The sequence below is a fragment of the Magallana gigas genome, chromosome 9, assembly GCF_963853765.1.
Source record: "Magallana gigas chromosome 9, xbMagGiga1.1, whole genome shotgun sequence".
In the NCBI taxonomy this organism is placed as follows: domain Eukaryota; kingdom Metazoa; phylum Mollusca; class Bivalvia; order Ostreida; family Ostreidae; genus Magallana; species Magallana gigas.
Window position 1 is genome coordinate 27405493 of NC_088861.1, and position 20234 is coordinate 27425726.

General features: G+C 33.2%; 1 protein-coding gene across 7 annotated transcripts in view; it reads left to right on the top strand.

Moving 5' to 3' along the window:
• The window catches only part of LOC105339407 (dorsal-ventral patterning tolloid-like protein 1), a 61005-nt gene that overhangs the window by 305 nt on the left and 40466 nt on the right, over positions 1 to 20234 (top strand). For 2 of the 7 annotated variants that reach the window (XM_011444934.4, XM_011444979.4), the window contains exons 1-3: positions 690 to 1253; positions 1562 to 1637; positions 13601 to 13651. The gene's annotated coding sequence lies outside the window, so the exon portion shown is untranslated. Of the gene's footprint in view, positions 1 to 689; positions 1254 to 1561; positions 1638 to 13286; positions 13382 to 13600; positions 13652 to 16590; positions 16826 to 20234 lie in introns of those variants that run through there. The other 5 variants (XM_011444943.4, XM_011444953.4, XM_034477835.2 and 2 more) reach the window with 5 other exon arrangements.

Here is a 20234-nt window from a genome sequence, read left to right on the forward strand (position 1 = left end):
TAAATAAAAATAATCAAAACAAAAAATTGACAAACCAGCCTTAAATTAAGTAGTCAGAATAATTGACATACATTGAATTGTATATAGTCCAGTATTTAAACCCAGAAGCTTCAATCTGGAGTGCATTGACACCTCTCTCTCTCTCTCTCTCTCTCTCTCTCTCTCTCTCTCTCTCTCTCTCTCTCTCTCAAATTCTTCTACTAAGTTCACGTACATTACAAATATCTCTCTTCTTCTCTCGTTATCTCTCTAGTGACACTGAAGGTTTGTGTGAAGACGACATAATTCATTTCTCTCTCTCTCTCTCTCTCTCTTTCAATTTTTTTTTCAAACCTACAAGAATATTATTTTTGGTAGAGATGCATCTGACAACTATTTGTTCTTAATTCTCTTTTTCATGACTTTGAATCCTTTTTTATTGATGGTGAATCATGCATTAGGATCCCTCTCTCTCCCCCTCTCTCTCTCTCTCTCTCTCTCTCTCTCATATATTTTTATGTTTCTTCATATTCGGATATTTTTTAATAAATTGGAGGATAGATGATATCTACAACACACATGGATGCAACACGTGTATGCCGGCTGGTCTGGTTGCTGAATTCTTTTTTTATTGATCCCTTGAAAAGAGAATCAATTATCATATTCACAAATACATATACATTTGAGGGCTGCAATTCAGGTCAGGCATTTGCTCTGCGAATGTGTTAGGAGAGAAAATTGGAAATTTTGTGAGAGTTGATATAATTATTAACATGCAGACATAGTGCTGTTGCGAGCTGGCTATAGAGCGAGAGGATTTTTTCCCAATAATTTTCATTGATGCAGAAGACGTTTTTTTTTTTTCTCCCTTCTTTCTTCTTCCACCGTAGCTAGCGTATATAGGCCTCTCTAAGCCTGTGTTAGTGATTGAAGTTGACTGTAGCAGATGTAAGGAAGTAAGTTCTGTAAACATGCACACACTACGCTAGAAGGAAACTGCGAGCAACTAGATCAGCAGACGTACGTTTGTTATGTGTTTTGTTTTGACTTGTGAACGGACCTAACTAGACTGCCGATAAAAAGGTAAATGAAATCGAAATTGAAGAGAAAAGAAGAAAAAAATGTTCTGCATATTTCCTGCTAAGAATCCATATCTGACGCTGAACTAATGAGGATCAACAGAAGATTTCAATATTTCAGTTGTGAAAAGCAATTAGAAAACAAGACTTAATTTCCTAGCGGCAGCAGACGTAGTACGTTGTTTTTCTTTTAAGGTCAGTTGACTTCAAGGGTAAATGGAAAAGGGAGAGACAGAGAAAGAGACGAGATTCGAGAGAGACAAAATTAAGAGAACAGGGATGCTATATTGATTCTAACTGGAGTCAGTTCATTTGTATAATGATTTTCACAGAAATGCGTTAATTAAAGAGCAAGGGGGCCCTAGATCACTTGCATGCACATTACTTTTTATAGGAGGTGGGAAGCCATCAGAGGACAATATATTGCAAAGAAGCATTAGAAAACTTAAACTGGCAGTTTTTTAGGGGAAGTATATGTAATTATGAATTTTAATATATTGCAGGAGAATTGACTAGATATTGGAGGGTTATCACAAACAGTGACAGTTTATTATAAACACAACCATAGGAGAGATGAAAGTAAGTGAAAGTATTTAATTATTTAGTGATTAGTTTGGATTTTTATGATTAATTAGGGTGATAATAGTACAAAACTAGTATTAGCAGGAAATTAACTCATTTAAAAGGACTATGTGCGGTATGGTCAAATATCTGCCCCCGATTTCAACCAATTTTTAAATTGTATGGTATAAAAATAAAATCTTTACAAATCATTGTAGAGAGGATTCCTATAACTTTGATGTTGATTTTAGTCATCATTGCTCATTCGCTGTTTATCTATGACGTCACCTAAATGACCCAATTCCCGCAAATTTGCAAATAAATGAAAATATTCTCATTTTTGCTCTATATTTTGCATTCGGAAGTATAGAGCGCAGGTCTGCTCAAGTGCGATTTTAACATATGTTTTTCTTCAGATAGTTATACACATTATACTAAAAAATGGTACTTGAGCAAGCCTGCGCTCGATGTTTCCTAGTCGAAAAACCATCGGAAAACACCCATATTTTGCCACAAATCATCAATTTATCAAAATAATGCAATCTTCATGACGTCATTTCTACATTATGACGTCACTGTGGTGATAACCTTTTACACATTTATTTCAACATGATTTTAACTATCTTGTACCTTATTTTTAAAGCTCTTTCTTAAACTTTGATTTTGGGGGCAAAAAATGCATAAAACCGCACTTAGTCCTTTGGCTAATTTAGACAAATATTACTATCACCAAATCACCAAACTTGAAGTAACAGGAATCTTAGCTCAATCTTAGTACACTAAATAATCTTGTTATTTAGGTTTTTTTTCAATTTTTTAAAATTGCCAAAAATATAAGTATCTTTAAATAAATTTATAAAATTTCATATCTTAATTTATATCTCATAAATCCTGTGCCAAATTTTGCATCTGCCAAAATATTGTGCTATACAGTATATTTTATTTACGTGTATTTCATATCTGAATGGTAAGGGCAGTTTTACCATGTGTATTTAAATTGGACAAACTGAATTTATCATATCCAACTGCCTACTAAACTTCATCGAATTCAATTGGCATACAGCAATTTTAAAAAGGTATCACCTATTCAATATTTTATCACGCCATAAAAGTTTTAATTGTACATTCATTGCCGATAATAATATTATTAACTAGTTCATTCTTAATATGCAGTTTTTCCATGGCTTTGATTTTTTTGATAATGATTAATCATATTTCTAAAAATACATCAGTGAGTAGTTTTAGCTATAATCCCTGACAGCTAATAAGAATAAATGTTGCTAACTTGGTTTTGAGGTGATAAAGATCTAGTATAATTCCTCCATTGAAACTTCTCAGTAATGCCCAGTGATTGCTGCTTTCATTAAGAACAAGGTTGAGAATCTTATCTTTAGAAAAGATCCAGACCGTAATCATGGCGTCAGAATTACCGCATTGAAAGAATTTTTTTCTGAGCAATCTGATGCAAGCTAGGCCACTATCCAGCTTAATTTTGTTTCTCAATTGAATTTGGATAAGTGCTTTGTCAATAAACAAACAAAAAGAAATTGTGAAATTTTGTTTTAGGTTTGATTAACAGAGATTCTTGCAAATGTTTCATTGAACTTATGCCGCAACGAAAGTTACACAAGTTAAGAAATATATGAATTGGATATATTATAAGTGCTTTTAATTCATGTGCAAGAAAAATTACTATTGCTAGAACTGCATCGGTCTGTCCATGTATTCAATTTATCTAAAAGGACAATATATGTTTTTAAATATTTGTCAACTTTTACTCTGTCCTCGTATAATTTATCTAAAAGGACAATATATGTTTTTAAATATTTGTCAAATTTTACTCTGTCCTCGTATAATTTATCTAAAAGGACAATATATGTTTTAAAATATGTGTCAACTTTTACCTTGGCTAATATGTATATCTTTAATGACTTTTAATACCATTACTCCTTGCAATGTTTGTAGAGGTAGAGATGGGGGGGGGGGGGGGGGCAGGGGTGGGGGAGTCAGTAGGGTAAGGGGGATTGAGTAATATGTTCACTCCTTATAAATACCTGAGCTCCTTCATGTCATGTATGATGCATTATTTAACATGAGGATTGGAAGGGCCGACGGAGGAGGGAGGGGGGGGGTTATAGTTGATAAGTTCATGTCCATCATTGTGACTTAAAGGTCAAAGAGAATCGTTACAAGGAACCCAAGAATCATGGGACTCAGATTTATAGGAAATCTGTCAAGTTACAGCAAAATCTGGCAGCAATTCATATCTCTGCTTAGCACCCAATTTTCATCCAATACCAGATAATTGTGTTTCAAAGTATATCTTAATTGGTAATAAAAAAAAAGAACAGAGAGAGAGAGAGAGAGAGAGAGAGAGAGAGAGAGAGAGAGAGAGTCAGTCTTGAGAATTCAGATAAAATTAATAGATTAATAAGCATACTCGGAGTTATAGTTAACTTGACCAAATGTTATGGTCTGTGTATTGTCTTTAATTTTCATGGGGGATCATTATTTTCATTGATTTTTTCTGGTACCCCCATTATCCACAAATTAACCTGATCTCAAAGGAATTTTAAACCAGACTCTTTATTTCTTATGTAACAGAGGATGACCATATTAGTAGGCTCAAACTCTGGACCCTTTGCTTTAGAAAACCTGATGCAGTGCCTTATCCCCTGAGCTAAAGGTTAATTTGATCTCACTAGCTTGGGCGCTTAGGTGGGAGCGATTGACAGTACTGTTATACTGTTATACACAGTTTTACATTTATATTTACATCAAGCAAGCCCACTAATTAAATTACTGCTATCCAATGAACTTTAAAGAATTAACAATCCAAGAAAATATATGTCAGCACCCCCCCCCCCCCCCCCCCCCCCCACTTACCCTGAATTTGCAGTATAAATTTCCACAGTACCAACTAGTATTCAAGAAATACTGCCCAGAGATATACCATGATGTAAGTGAATATTTAGTTCCTTTTGAGATTCTGATGAGATTTTCTATTTATATACAACAGAAGTACATATGCATTAGACAAATTTCCCATTAGGTCTCCCAAATGATCCTTTCAGAGTCCAATTGTGGCTCATTTTCTTCTCATTTCCTCTTCGTTTTGTGCATCCCCATCCTTTTCACTCCATGGGGTTTATTCTTAGAAACAGTTTGAAAAAGGCTTGTTATATGCTATTGAATTATCATATATGATATAATAATTGCTTGGACTTTGAAGATTATAACCAATTGATAATCATACAAAGTTTGTAGATGACATAATTTTCTGTTTTAGGGCGCTATGAATATCTAAAAAACACCATTTTTAGCACTGTCTGTCTGATGTTTTGAAAAAAATAGCTTGGCCATTTAAGCTATACATGGAATAAAAGAGATGCATTATTATATATGGTGCATCAATGTTAGACTATATTAAAATTCTTAAAATGAAAATCTGTGTATAAACAATTATAGAAAAGCATATATGGAGTTTTTCTTAATGCTTTCTTAATTTTAAGAGCTTAGTTAACAAATTATTTTTTAATATTAAAGGTAGAAATCTGATGGATGTAGAACCAATTTAACAAATTAAGGGCTTGGACTTTGGGTAGTTGTGTCAAACAGCAATGTGACGTAGGCCTGTCTATTTCATTGCTGGCTACTCAGTCATAGCTCTGTGAAATCAACAAGATTTTTCTGGCTTTTGAGCTAAGACTACGCAATCGGTGTATATTTCGCTTTAAACCACGTCATTTTTAAATTGTTTTGATGCAACCAATAGATAGCTACGTCCAACCGAAAGTCCAAGGTCTTGTTAAAATGGTTCTATGTGTTATTTGACCCTTTCCCTCCCAGCCTCCTTGCATGAATACAGCTGAACTTTCTGGTATAAAAAAAATTGTTGGTAACAGGCAGATGGAACATCGATGATAAGATTAAAGAATAAATTCATTCAACTGCATATACCTGCATGTGGAAGCCGGATCATGATTGGGCTCAAAGACCTTATAAGGCATATAAATTAAATTAGAATGAACATATCTATAGTTTAATACCAATTAAGACAGCATAGTAGAATTTTATAAAGGGAAGGGGTGGAGGAATATTACCAAAAAGAAAAAAAATGACATCTAAAATTGAGTGCCAAAAAAGTCGCAAAAATTAGCAATTTTTGAGCAAAAATCTCTGCTGCGTTCCCCCTATAAATCCCTAAAATCATTTATATGTAACTGAGTAAAACATTCATGCTTACAGTGAACATTCTTTTAAATAATCTGGCAAATTCACACCTACATAATGAGGTCAATCTTGGTCTCATATATATATTATCTTAAAATTATAAAAATAAATCTTATCGAATGAAATTAATAATGATAATATTTAATAAACCAATCAGATCATTTGTCTCTTGTTCTTATAGGTATAACTGAGTATTCATTGTACAAATTGTATAGTGGTGGTTGTTTGCATGAGATGATCGAGAAGTATATATTGAGCAAACATTGAAAAAAATATTAATATATGTACTGTAAATTCCTTCCCAATTTTATGCGAGTACTTATATCCGCGGTTCTGCATTTTTGTTTCAAATCGCGAGAAAATAAAATAGAATCGACAGTATCATCTTTGTAATTTATATCTAGTACATGTAACCTGTTTCCATTTTTTTCTTGACTTTCTTGACTCAACATATTAATGGCAACTTTAAAATACCTCAAATGATCTTTCTTTTTTTTAACCAATAAATCTCTGTACCCAAGGGACAGTATGCTATTGCATATTCATGACACATTTTGCTCATACATATTCATGTCCCTCCCAGAGAGGAGCATTGATTGATTGGTGGCTGGCTGATCATGTATTCCCTGGAGGTCATCGTTGAATTGACCTTTGTCATTCTATATACATCAATGGTCAACCATATTGGTATTACAGTATAATGTTCAGCTGAATAGTAATTAAATGAAAAGACCATGCATGCATGCATATTGGTATTACGTTACAATGTTCAGTTGAACAGTTTGAAAAGACCATGTATAAAAATTTTTGTCCCTTTCATAATGTTCCGTACATTTTTCGAACAGACAAGACACTTTTGAGTTGTCCATGATGTATATATTCATATTCTTATCAATATGAATATTTTGATGATATCATTTATAGATATGAGAGTATATACTAACACAGTGCATGTACTGTATGCATCCTAATACACCATTGATTTTGGATTCAGAAGGTTTGAAGACAGTAGTATAATATATCTATCACAGCTCTCAATTATTATCACAATTTGATATCACAATTTGTTAGTTTTCCGGATCCAATTTGTGCACTCAAAATCTTATTAATTCAAGTATATGTTATTCACAAAAAGATGTCATATAAAGCTATATACATGTAAATAATTCTTCTAGATACATTGATTTTAGATAAGTTTTAAAGTGTCAAATATTTTATAATACAAAGTGTAATATGCAGAAGAAAAGAAACCCAATATCAAAGGATTGCAAAAATTTGGTGCAATTTTAAGATATGAAAATTCAAGCAGGCATATGTCATCAATCAATTCTATCTGTAATTTCCAAATGAAAAATGACAATAACAAACTGTCTGAATCATCTCAAAAATCCATAAAATGAAAACAAATTCAAAGCAGAGCAACACGGACCTCTAAAAAGATAGAGGTAGGATCAAGTGCCATGGAGGAGTGAGCATGATCATGTTGCATATGTTACATATTTTGGCAATTGTATGAATGGTAATCAATCATGCATGCATTTTCCGCCCCCTTAGATACCAATTAATATAAATTGATTCTAAATACTGCAAAACTCCTATTGATTTTTTATTTTCAGAATATATTCTGTTTGTTCAAAATGTTAATTTACATGTACACGCATATACGTATTATACATATTATTTTGAATTTATTCATCAAATTTTAGAACAGTCAGCTGCTGCTGCTGAATTCTCTGAAGCAGTTTGTAAACAGAATTAATGTCAGTTGGATGGACAGATTTTAATAATGTAAGAATTGATTAAATTGTAAACACAATGTACATTATAGTATAAATGTACATGGCGTAAAATGTTTTGCTGGTGATCGAGAGTCAAGCAATTGATCTGAGTGTAAAACCATGGCCAATGACATTGATTGACTTAGGCTGGTAACTTAAGCAACATGTGGTTTGTATCAGAAATGATTATTTCAAGTACTTTCCATAAAGATATTGATCAAAAGGAGGAGGGCTAGTTTACTAGGACCTATCTGATGAAGAACAACAAACTTTTTTCTGTCATCTAGGGCTGTTCTAATAATCCCCCTTTTTTCCCATTCATTTTTATTTTAACACCCCCCTTTCCATTTTTTGAATTCCCCTTTCACATAACCCCCTCCCTTTTCCTCCCTTTATATTCAAATAACTCACCCCTCTCTTTTTCCCTTTCACCTCACCCCTCCCCTTTTCACACACCCCTTATTCTCCCTTTCACCCTCATCCTCCTTTTCCCTCTCGCCTCATCCTACCTTTTTCCTCTCATGTCACCCCCCCCCCTTCCCAACGTGACTCCCATCTTCTAGTATCTCCATATATAATTAGCAAAGGAAGAAAATGACATGGACCATCAGACAGAACAGAAATCCTGAGTGCAGTCTTGATGGGGAGACATCAAGATTCTCAGTAATACAATTTACATGCCTCATTTCATTAATATCCCTCACAAAGAGGAGATGGAAATTCACTTTAAAAGAAATTTGATGAACTATAGCTTGAATGAAGCCCTTGATCATCTAGAGTTGTTAGGATTGGATGTAGAGTACTGTAACTCCAGGTCCGGGGGCCCTGAAAACTCTAATAAGTTTTATAAAGCTCCCTTTTGACCTAATTCTTGCTTTTGCATATTAGGTAGTCGAAAGTGAGACTGAGATCTAAAGTGGAGCTTGACTAAGTATTATAACTATAGTTGATAGTATTATAATTCCAGGCCAGTAACAAAGGTATTAGTGGAGTTTTATATTAAATAGCAGAATACTTACCACATGTACTTAGGCTACCCCCCCCCCCCTTCCCCAGGGGAAGAAACGGGTCAATGCATTATTTACATACAGATTATACCCATAAAATTAGGAATAAATGCATAAAATATTAAGACCATGAAAGGAATACTTACCGGTAATATGTCAGCCACAAGTTGCAGGTTTGCAATTGGGACTGTAAAGAAATGAAAGGATTTATATAGACCTGTGTGACGGTGGCTGCTTGACAAGTGGTGCTCAGCTTTAATTGTCAAGGTCGGAGATCTAAATGACCGGGCAAAGTTATAAAGGTCATCTATCAAATTCAAGGTTGTATTGATCATGTAAGCTGGTAAATTATATAGCTTTGTTTCATAATATTTAAACAATGAAATGTTTTCTTTGTTGGTTTATGTGGGAATACTTGGGTCACAGGTGTAAAGGGATGGGAGAAATTAAATGACGGACCAGACCAGGATTCGAACCCGGCCCCCTAAATCTCTAGTCAGGGGCTCTACCAACTGACAGAGCTATCTGGTGCCAATATTCAAACTGGTCTGACCATCACACAGGCAATATACAAAAACAAAATACATGTACATGCATACCTTCTGTTTCAAACATCTCATATAAACCAACACAGCTAGAAAGCATTTAATAATCAAATGAACTTGAGAGTAATAATGGCTTAAAGAATGGCTTGTCAGTGCAATAAGATAGGCAATCATATTTATCCCAGTGATATAAATTTTTAAGATATGAAAAACAAGGATTGTTTTTTGTCTTAGCTAGAACAATTTAATCTGAGTCAAGAAATTTTAATTTTTAAGAATCTTGTGTTTTCCATTTAACGCAGCTAGAGAAAAGTTATATTTATTAAAGTACAATGTAATATTCTTCCTTAATCTTCAATCTTAGAATACCAGACGTTGAAGACTTAAATTTCACTAGTTGACACTCACAAAAACGAAGTAAAGCTTTTTGCAATTGATCACATGAATTTAACAGACCTAATCAAGCTCAGATGTTCCCCTGTCTTTAAATTATCCAATTGTCTTAGCCCATGGTTTTCTTTCTAAGCCCATGCAAACATATTGACTTCCTGAAATGCATATTGCGCAAGTTTTGGAGGTTTTTTGTATTTCCATGCTTAATACCTAAGAGTATATTTGTATGTATAAACAATGAGATTTAGACAGGTTTTTTTTTTAGGAATAAAGCATGTACGTTGAGCTGCATTGATTTGCAAAAAAAAGAAGAAGAAAAGATTAAGCCTTTCAATCATCTGTGAAGGAAAACCAATGAGTCTGTTTTGTATAAGCTTAATAGTAACTATAAGCGCAGTCAAAATGCCAAATTTTCGTAGTCATTCGGGAAATGCACAAGTACGTAACTTGATGGAGGTTCTCACCAATATATAAAAATAAGTGAATTTAAAATTAGTCGTTAAGACAGTATGATATATAATTAGTGAATATTTGAGGGATTTAATGGTAAATTCTAAAGCCTCAGCAATAATGAAATAAGTCACAGTATGATAATAAATGTATATTTGAGGGATTTAATGGTATCTAAAGCCTTAGCAATAATGAAATTAGTCATTAAGACAGTATAATAATAAATGTATATTTGAGGGCTTTAATGGTTATGGTATATCTAAAGCCTCAGCAATAACTTTATTGCTGATTTATCATCCCGCCGGGACCTGTGTTTATTTTGTGGGTAAGGACTTGCTCAATATACGGGCCATATGTTGCAGGCAGTCTCTTGTTTCTGGGGGGCACCTTGCACCGTCACTGTATTAAAGCTATACATTCGATTTATTCGCTATTTGCTGCTTGGTTGCTCTGTATGAATTTGAGTGTCACAACAATTGCTCTCTTCTGTTACATGAATGAAATACTTTTGTTGTACATTATTGATATTTATTTGAGCTTGCCTTAATTTATAATCTAGATATTTTTTTTTCAATATTTGAGGTTAAATTTATATATACAATAACAGTGTACTATCTGTGCATCAAATTTTATTTATTCCATATATATGTTACTACATGTGTTTAATTAATATGTGATATGTGTATGTTCATGCAATAGAGATGTGTAATTTAATATGTTAAATTTCATTCTTTAAATTAAAGTATATTATTACAGTAACTAATCAGGAACTATAAACTTTAAAATTTTTAGCAATCTTTTAATAATCTTTATATTAAATAGAAACATGCACTTGTTAAATGATTTGAATTTAAAAAAAAAAAAAGGTTAAATGATTTGAATTTAAAAAAAAAAAAAGGTAACAGGTTTTACTTTAATTTAACTAAATTTCACTAATCACATCACATCAATTTCCCTTTTTGTTCTATACAAAAAATCTCATTCAATTACTGCATGGGTAGATTGATATGATGACCGAGGATAAATTTCTTAAAAAGCTGCTGTCAGAACCAAATGTTGCAATACACATATGGTATATTAATAAAAGAAAATGATTTTTAATCTACTGGATTCAATCTAGTTGGCAATTAATGCAGTAGGGATAACAAAGACATTTTGATTTACTTTAATTGCATGGCTTAATATTACTTTCCTGGTAGATTATCGTCGAAATTCTGAAAAAGTTGCCTCGTGTCATCCTTTAGGAATTCTCTCGATCTGCTTATAATGTCACTTTAGAGTCGTCTTGATTCCTTATATGTGAGTGCACATGTACATATATCTGCGACTCTGCCGTTGCATATCAAATCGCAAAGATATAAAATCGGAACTACCGAACGTTTGTTTTAATTTCATAGATAGTTTACAACTCTCAAGAAAAATAATAAAAGCAGTATTTTAAAATTTGCAAAGGATGCGCTCCTCGCTTTTAATTAAAATAGGGATATCAATTCTTTGTGTATTGCACATGATCTGGAAAGTTACTAGTAATTAACTGACTGTTGCAGTTCAGTTCAGTTCATGTGTGTTGAACAGATAAAAAGTGAATTTCCATTGATCTGATATTGTCACTGCACAAAATCATTAAAGAAAAGGAAAAAAAAGCTTTTGTTGTGAGGCTATATATGCGTCATATGATAGCCAAATAGCTTTTTCTGTGGATTAATGTGCCCAATTTATGGTTAAATGAACATTTTTTCTGAAATCAATCCATGCAGTTTCATTAAGTTCGAATCCTCTCCATCAAAATAATTAACTTTTTAAAGATTTCTGAAATCGGGACTATGACATACTGATATGCATTTTTATGCGTTTTTTCATGTTTTAGTTTTTTACAAACATAATTCTTAAACTCGCAATTTTTTGTTGAATTCCAAACAAAACAATTTCGTTCGCCGTTTTTTTAATCTATTAATTTATTTACTGAGGGCATATTTGAGTCAATTAAGGTACAAATTTTGGCCAATATATGCAGTCATATTTTTTTGTTTTAAATCTTGAACCTATATTTTTAATCACAAACATATTTTTGATTTAATTTCTTATTTAGAAAAAAGTCAAAGAATAGAATTTTAAAAGCTACCTGTCAAATAACAATTTAAAAAAAAAAATTATATTGTTACTATAATTTCTGAGAGTGTATATACATACATGTGTAGCCTATTTACTATAGGTACTGAAATTAACAATGCGAGGTATTTGTAGTACTCAATCGATCGACCGATTTAACGAAAAAGTCAATATTACCAATTCAAAAGCCATATTAGGCCCTCTTTTCAAAATATAGAAAAATCAGTGCAAGAATTTCATTGAATTGATATGAACAACAACATATCAAGTTACAACTTGATTTAAAGCATTGTTTATATATTCTATACCTAAGATATTTATATTTAGCTGATTATGTAACGTACATATGAAATGATGTCGAGATTGCGTGTATGAAATTAGAAGAGACAATTTTGATAGAATGAAGAAGGGATTAATACAGCATAACTAAAGAGGGTTTACGCATCCATTAAATTCTTTTAGCTCAACAGCATGGAACGCGCACTTAATGTTTTGCGTAGAATAAATTCCATCCAGAACATATTGCATTTTGGTAAAAAAAAACCCTGAAAAAATGAATTAGATTAATAAAAAAAAAAATGTTGGTAACATTGAACTGAATATTTTAAAGTAATCAAGAAAAGCTATAGTAATATGAAAAAACCCTTCTCAATACTTGATATATTGGTGGTTGTTTGATACAAATTAATGACTTAAACATTTGGCATATAGGAAGCTGGCCTTTATTTAACACTCTTGCTGATCAAGTTTTGGTTTTCACCTGTGGCTTGCTTGCGGTTAGCAGCCCCTTGTCTTAATGTGGTAGCTTGCTAATGTTTTATTCATTTTAGCCAGGGGAAATCTAACAGCATGAAAAATGAATTTCTAACACATTTACTGCTATTGCCATCATGATGATTGCCAAATTTTTTTTCTTCCAAGACAATCAGATGCTTGTAAAGCTGTCGCATACCGAATTATTCTGTTTTATACAGGGTGCGTTAATTGATACGACTTAATTCATTACGAGTCAAGGGTTATCTCAAGTTGTCAAAGCTTCAACGCCCGGGAACAAATTGGGGTCTATGTAAGAATTTTAACCAAGGAGTTTGTACATCTCAGACTTAGCAGTTGTGTATCGTAGAAAAGAATTATTGATTGCAGACCGTCGTAAATTGTACTTTACTCGGGGAACAGACCGGGCCTTCTGCAAAAAAGACACAGTGTATACTGTGGGAGCTAGCTTAAATATTGCTTTCTAATTATTGGTCAGTTGCATAATGGTCTCCGCACGAACATGAATGTTTTATCTTGAGTTTTCCTGAGTGTTGAAAATTGATATGTGCTTATATCCATTTGATCACAAAATTTATGGATAATAACGCTGTGGGAGTTCAGCAGATGTTGAATTTCAATTTACCTATTTGATAGTTGCCAACTCATTAAGTAAAATTTTCTCTCAAATGTTTTTTTTTTTTTCCTTCTAGATCTAATGGCCATAAAAAAGGTGGTGTTTCATCCAGATCAACCTTTAACAAGTAAGTAACTTAATTTTGATGATTTAATTCAGGTCAAAAGGTCAAAGGTTGTGAAATCTTAAATGATGCCAAGGTTGTGACATTTTGAGTAGGGGAGAGGGATGGAGTTTAAAGGCGGGAGAATGAGGGGTCTAATTGTGATGTTGAATAGTCAACATGGGTATAAACTCAGAGGAATAATTACCACTACTGTATACGGGGAAATATTCGCCCCCATTTTATTTTCGCTCCCTTTCGCCATCATTGACAGCGGGTGAATTTAAGACTGGACGAATTACAATATTCCTATTCTCCATCTGTAAACACAACTTTGTCTGGGCGAATTCAAGACGGCGCGAAATGATATGCAAGTCAGCCAGATGAAGGGCGAAAATAACACGGGGCGAAAATATAGCCCTGTATACAGTATTCTCTTATAATGACTACCAGGTGTAGTTATATTTTTAGTAATGATGGTCAGACCAATTGAATTATCAATTACCCTGTACCTGCTTTTTTAACTCTATTTTCATTCGTTTTCAATCTGAATAGAGAATTTCATCGCTACATGTAATAGAACCATTTTAACAAGAGCTTGGACTTTGGGTAGATGTGTCAAACTGCATTGTGACGTAGGCCTGTCTATTTCATTGCTGGCATTACAGCTATGGCTCTTTGAAATCAACAAGATTTGAGCTAAGACTACCAATCGGTGTGTAGTTCGCTTGAAACCAGCGTCATTTTAACTTGTTGTGATGCAAGAAATGGATGGTTACATCCTACCGAAAGTCCAGGGTCGTGTTAAAATGGTTCAAATATCACTGATTGATTGAAATATGGGACCTTAGTCATTTTCTTTTTGTATTAGTAAGGCCTGACCTTAGATTTTTCTTTGCCTCCTCCCTTTATACAGCCTTCTCCTTTAAGAGGGCTGGATGATAAAGCCATTTTTAGACTATTTTAATCTCCTAAAGAAAAGAGCTCTGTTTAAAGTTATGCTCAAATGCTCAAATTTTAAATCTAAAATAATTGCTAATGTATTTTTTCTTAATTAATACTATTTAGAACTAAAATTAATGATAAAGTGTATATTAACTAAGAAAGATTAATATCTAAAAACTTTCCGAAGATCTGATGTTTAATTTATTTGTTGTTGACCACTGACAGCCTCCGTAATTTTTTAAACTTTGGGTTGGTAGGTTATAGTTAAGAAAATTTTTGAATGCTTCCAAAAATGGCACAAAAATTATATATTTGAAAAAGATCTGCTAATAATTTTATTTCATGAAAAAAATATTAAAGGCTCTGATGGTGCATGAATAAAAATATCTGAAGTTGTAAAGGTACTTTATCAGCAGTCGGGCAATTTGACCTGATTGAATACTGTTATACTATCTGGCCTCCCCCCTTCCCCCATTTCTTTTTTTTCATGTTGGTATATTAAGGTCAGACGACACGTTCCTCGAGAATCTTTTTTCTATCTCCTCGTAATAAAGATTTCCAATAAAAAATATTAATTTTATAATTACTTTAAAAATGTTAAAAATTTACTTGAATTTGGTTACGTGTCTAGATGGTCGAGTGGTTAGAACCTTGGCCGCACACTACCAGAAGTGTATAGGTTCTAGAGGTCGTGAGTTCAAAACCTCGCCCCGGCGGATATATAATTCTTATATAATGAAATTTGCTGTGCTGTATATGTATTTATTTTTATATCAGCAATTCAAGTGTATTTTCAAGAAGATTATATAGGAAATTGCATACTCTAGTATTTTGCAGAAATTCCTGGTAAGGTACCTTAATTTTTTGCAAGAAAGCTTGTCAAAGTAGTAGTAAACCATTAACAAATTCCTGGAAAAAGTTATCTAAAATTGAGGAACGTGTCGTCTGACCTTAAGAGTTATATTGGCATTGTCCCTGGTTTACATGATAAGTAATATCAATATAATAATTATACTTAATCTATGAGAAACACTTGAAGCTCACTGGGTCATGAGATTCAACATGAGATTCTGAGGAGCTGGGGTAAAAATATATTGCTTATCAAATTTTATGATGAAATATCTGAGTGATAAATCTAATCTCTTTGATTCTAACGAGCAATAATAAAAAATACTATGATTATATGCATACACAGTGCAAGTAGTCCTATGTAATGCTAGTGGAAGGGGGAGGGGGCTAAAAAAAATTATTTTGAAAATTCAAACTTTTTAAAATCTGTAATAAGAAGTTCAGCGCAGATAATAAAGGTAAGAAGGTAATAAATGGTTTTGAAATGATTGGTTTTCAACTATCGTACAGTCGATCCTTTGATTAAAACGTAATTCGGTGAATTGATAAATGTTTGGGATTATCCAATGCTACCTATATTTGATGATCAAAACAGATAGCTTTGGGTGATCTTCTTATTTCAAACAAAACATAAATGAAGATGTATTTAACCTTGAACATTATACCCTAGACAAACTAGCTCATAGTCGCACATCTATACCCTGAATTAAGCGTGGTTAAGTTTCAAAACTATCTCATTTCTTTGGAAGAATACCAAGTTTGTAAAATCTCTCTCTCTCTCTCTCTCTCTCTCTCTCTCTCTCTCTCTCTCTCTCCTTTTGCTATGTCCATAAATATGTACCATTCAGCTACTAATATTTAGATATTTATATAATAAATCATAATATATTTGTATATTAGTGACGCAAATATACATTTTAAGTACTTTTCCTGGATTTTATGATCATCTCTCCCTATTGTTGTTTTTTTTTAAAAAAATTATTTAGTCTCTTGCATTTTGGATAGTATCTTTTATTTAGCCCACCCTACCATTTTTATTTTTTCTACTCAAGCAACTATCATAAGCTTCTTCCATTGGTGCAAACTTCAAAGAGATGTAGTGATTGCCTTGTTTTCCAGTGTGTGTGACATTATTCCGCGGGACTCTATAGGGAAGCTTGGCTGCAGCTCCACGCAGTTTTTCACAGTATTGATCTTGCAATGATAGCCAATAATGTGATTTGTAATGGGGAGGCATGGGCTTAATTACATTGAATCATATTTAGATTAGCAAGGATACTGTTAACATCAATTTGGCTTCCTATTCATTCAAACTTTGCCTTCGAGTCTCCAGCGGTATATGTACAGTGGGAACAATGAAATCGTCTGTTTTAATATGCCTCTCGGAGACTGCTAGCTTTCTGTGTAAGTGATCCATCTCTTTCTTCTTTTTTTTTTGTTTAATGTTAAGACCCGAGAGAGATTGAGCTATAGCCAGGGCATGTACCAGCTATAGTATTTCTGGTATAGTGAAAATTAACAGTGAAAAAATGTTGTGTTTTTTTTCCATCAAGATTTTTTTAAAAATATCTTTTATGAGTAAGTATGGTTTTACTTTTATGATTGATATTCTGTTCTTCCTAATTAAGCAATTTGCTGCATATGTGCAAAATTTATATTTATCACTGTTTAAGCTCTATAGCTAGATGAAAAAAAGTCAATCTATATATATATCTTATATATGGTAACCTTAGATGTCTACTTTGTATAGTGCTTATGCATTATTATTGTATTGTTGGGGCACTAAAATTGCTCAACAATTCTATTAGATTAGCAGCATAAGTATTGTACCGTAGTTAATTGTATAAATTTATTAGTTACAAAGATTGAGAGTCAGTGTTGCCCCGAGGAAAATTTCGCTGTGGGCTGAAGGTGGTAGGGGCACTTCCATGTTGTGACATATCGAAATTTATATTTATCGAAAAAAACCCCAATAAAATGATGTGTAGTTGAAAAATAAAATAGTTTCTTTCCCAAAGTTGTCACCTAATAGCTTAGCGCAATGGGTTAGAGCATTGAATACGAATCTGTAAGTCATGAGTTTCAAATCCCGTCAGGAATTTTGATAAATTTTTACCTCTCCAAAAATTTTTTGGGTTAAGTATTGTAAAATTTGAAAATATTAAACCGGTGAAAGTATTTTAATGGTAATGTACCTTAATTCACATTAATATCGACAGTCTGTCTCATACAACCTGAAATTGACAAGTATCACCATTTTGTAAGGAGCTACGATTTGTGAATATAGGTGCATAGTCATTGACAAGTTTCTATTTTCACTGATGATAACGTTTTGCCTGAATGCTGTAATACAGGTTAATTTTTCTCCCATGTTCTCCTTTGCCCCTCTAACACTTGCAAACGGTTTCACTCTGTCTTGTCTTGAGTTTGCCTAAACAAAGTCGTGTGAAAAGGGAGATAATTTGAGACATTGGAATTTGTCCCGTCTTAAATTTACCCTCTGACAGTTAGCTAGGGCATAGAAGGCAAAAATAGAATGGGGCAAATATTTCAGTGTAAATTTTAAGTACCATTGGGTCGGACAGTGGTCTTTTGAAAATATAAATCTTCATGCATAATTTTGTACATTATACAAGTCTTTATTACCATGAAATTATTGTCATTGCGTATGTCATTATTATTGAAAGAAAATTTAAGTTAATCATTATCTATTGATAATCATTTTTGTTTTGTTAAGGCATTGTGAAAAATTTGCAACCAGAATTCTTTTCTAATCATTATGGACGGACTATACCACCAATAAATCTACTTTAAAAAATTGCATTTCAAACCTGTACCCGGTACATGGAACGAAAATAATTTTAAGCTTAAATTTCAATGAAATTAAGTAAAGTTCATATCCATAATCTGTATTTAGCTATTAATAATTCGATCCCTTGCCAAAGTCTTCAACATAAGGAGGAGTGGAAGTAATTTAGGACATGAGTTTCCTCCCTTTAATGTTTGGAGAAGAAGAACGATTTGTGAATTATGTACTGCATTATTAGGCATAGCTGCTTGCATTCTAGATTACATGGCAAGAGTGTGGATATACAATAATGTCAAATAAGAGAGTAGTCAAACATCACAATGTGATGGATGCTGAAAATGCTGAAGGGGGAAGATGTGATATTTCAGGATTTATGGACTCCGGGGAGGGCGATATTGACAGCCAGGTCACTTATTGACTCCCGCTACATATAGCAGATAAGTTAGCTGATAATGAAACCAAATGCACAGCAAAAATAGTACATACATGCTTAAAAGCCAGTCTGCAAATGGGACATATTCATCTCAATATCACGGTCTTAACTTGAACACAGCCGTCATCTGATGTCGGATAACTTTGCCCCATGTCTTAAATTCTATCCCTCATTAATGATTGTTTTTGCAGACTGTGGTTCCTAGACTTAATTTCCATCCATTTATTATAACAGTTTTCTAGACTTTGCAGACACATATTGAGTTGCTGGCTCTTATAGCAATGACTTACAGATCAAACTCATGCAAGTTTCAAGTGTGTTGGCCAACTTTGATTAAAACACAGAGTTGCTACCTTTGGACTAGCTCTGCTACATTTCATGATCGACCTGGTTTCTTCTCTCTTTCCCTTCTCTCTCCTTCTTACTACTTCTATCCATTCATCTTTATCCTGCCACCTTCAGTTCTTTCTTTCTATCCCTACCCCTCAGCTATCTCTCCCAGCCCTCATCTTTTCTTTCTCCTTTGTCTGTCTGTCTTTCTTTCTGTCTGTCTGTCTGTCTTTCTTTCTTTCTGTCTGTCTGTTTCTCTCTCTCTCTCTCTCTCTCTCTCTCTCTCTCTCTCTCTCTCTCTCTCTCTCTCTCTCTCTCTCTCTCTCTCTCTCTCTCTCTCTCTCTCTCTCTCTCTCTCTCTCTCTCTCTCTCTCTCTCTCTCTCTCTCTCTCTCAACCAATTACATTACATACCAGGATTTCCATTAACATCTGTTTCTCTTAGAGTTTGTGTTTTGTAATGCATGCCATGTTTAACTTAATGAACATTATTACAGCCATCTATCTGCAGCAGATTTTTTGTTTCTATCAATACATTTGTCTGAAAAAATTTGAGCCACTTTCATTAATTAATGTTATCTGCAGCATTTCAATGAAAAGAAAACTGTTACAGTTGTATCGCAATTAAGTTTTAGTTTAAAATTTATTCTAGAGTTAAATTTCCAAGGCAACCCGAAGCATGCATGTCAATTACCCTAAATATCTCAAAAATTGGCTGGGTATGGTTTTTATTTTTTTGGATTGTAAAAATCATGGCGTGTAAATTTTTACCAATTATCAAATTATATTGAATATTTTCTACTTGTTTTTTTTTTATCGTTAGGAATTCAGTCAAGTATGTACACCATGTACCAACTGTGCACCATAGAAATTAAGTCATGATATAATAATTTGACTTTCAAAAATTAAATCAGCTGAAAATAAAATAATAAGGACAATTCTCTCCAGCTTTGCTTCAGAGAAATGCTTTCTTTGTTCAGCTGCGCTTTATTTTTATCCATGCATTCTGAATTTTTGCCACTGACATTGTAAATTATTCTGTCATTTAGCAGAGCAATATTCTACAGACTATTTTCATGTCTATGCATGCAGGAAAACTGATATTTGTTCTGATAACTTATTGACTTCTCACATTGCAAGTTGGGTTTTTTTGGCTCAGGATGGAATTAGACTGAGCAGAGTTATTGCCCTTTTCAATCTCTATAAATGGTTTCTGATCTCTGATGCATGCATGCATTATAC